Raw genomic sequence first — 1,923 nt, forward strand, 5'->3', positions numbered from 1 at the left:
AAATATCAGTTGGTGATTTACTGATTATGATAGAAAATTTGGGTTTAAGTTAAAGGGTTTAACTCAAAATTTTGAAAATTGTAAATACATTACATGTTTTCATGCTTACTTTAAATTTTGATTGAAATACTTTAATAATCCTTTAAACTTTGTATTTTACATGTGTAAAATATTTCATGTTACCCTGATAATGATTTCTGTTTAAATAGCATAAAAGAAGTAATTACGATATAATGATTACATTAAGAACAGTAACTAAACTTAACAAAGTATCATACCATCATCAATATCATTTACTGTGGAAAGAGAAAGTAATAAAAAAATAAATAAATAAATTCTCAGAATTTATTTCTCAGAATTAAGCACCTGTTTTCCAGTTTAAGATATAGACTATGTTTTTATTTAAAAAATTTGCGTAATTTACACGTGCTGGAGAATTTGTTTTAGTATACGGAAATCTAGAGGAAACTTCCTATGGAATTCAACATAATTACAATATCAAGTACATTTTTGACACTTAAATCTGATTTATTTAAATTTATTTATTTTTTAATTTCATGGTAAACTTTTTCTCACGAGTATTGGAAAAATGAATCCCTGCAATAGAGATAAAGATAACATATCTAAAAAAACATTGTTATTAATCGCTACATTTGTGATATTATATTACCAAACAAAAATCATTCTTATGATGCAAGAGTATATTGTTATAAATTACGTTTCTTTTAATACAATTTTTTTGGCTGTAAAGAAACAATTCTGAATACAAATTCACTATAAATTATGTAATAAAAATATTTTTAAATTATGCAACAAATAAGTGGCATATTTTCAAATTATGTGGATATGTTGCGATGGAGTAGAAAACGACTAAAACAAAAAAATATATAATAAAAAAAATATAATTTTTTTTTAACTAAGTTACTTAAGATAGTTACGGAAAACTTGTTAAATAGATTCCTGTATTGAAGAAGAACGCGAAATTACAATGAAAAAAAGCAATAAATACGAGTTTATTTGACAAGAGCATTTTGGGGTAAAATAAAAATTGTATGGACTTTCGGCAATTAAACTGACAATTCCAAAATAGCAGTCTGCATCTTTGTGAGATTTGTAGGTCTCTACATATTAATAAAAAATTCACAATAAATTCTTATGTTTTTTTAATTAAAATTTATTAAGGAATAAAATAAAAAACAAATCTTTTCTTACATCGATCAATAGTATCTGACAAGAAGAAATAAAAATACATTATTTAATTAAAGTACAGCATAATATATAGCAGGATTTATAGCAGAATAATTTAAACTGTAAATAGAACTTTAATAAACTTTACTTTTGTAAATAGAACTTTAATAAACTTTACTTTTGTAAATAGAACTTTAAGGCATTGTCGATAATCTACTGGTTGCATAAAATTTACGTAGATTCAAAAAACAAATTTTGAAAAACATCAAAGGGATAAAATCATTTCCCTACATGAATTTCTATAAATAAATAAATTTAAATACATAGTTTCCAATTTTTGAGGTAGAATTCACGAAAGCATGATTTTATTTTATTTGTACGAAACACTATGCTACGAAAATGCCCTTAGGAAAATTTGCCATAGAGAAGCCTATGGTAATCTATGGCAACCTATGGCTACCATAGAAATTTGTATGGCAAGATACCATACGCCTATGGTTACCATAGAGATTTGTATGGCACAACACCATAAGCCTATGGCTACCATAGAGATTTGTATGGCACAACCCCATAAGCCTATGGCTACCATAGAAATTTATATGGCAAGATACCATACGCCTATGGTTACCATAGAGATTTGTATGGCAAAACCCCATAAGCCTATGGCTACCATAGAAATTTATATGGCAAGATACCATACGCCTATGGTTACCATAGAGATTTGTATGGCAAAAC

The sequence above is a fragment of the Parasteatoda tepidariorum genome, chromosome 4 (genome assembly GCF_043381705.1).
Source record: "Parasteatoda tepidariorum isolate YZ-2023 chromosome 4, CAS_Ptep_4.0, whole genome shotgun sequence".
NCBI lineage: Eukaryota > Metazoa > Arthropoda > Arachnida > Araneae > Theridiidae > Parasteatoda > Parasteatoda tepidariorum.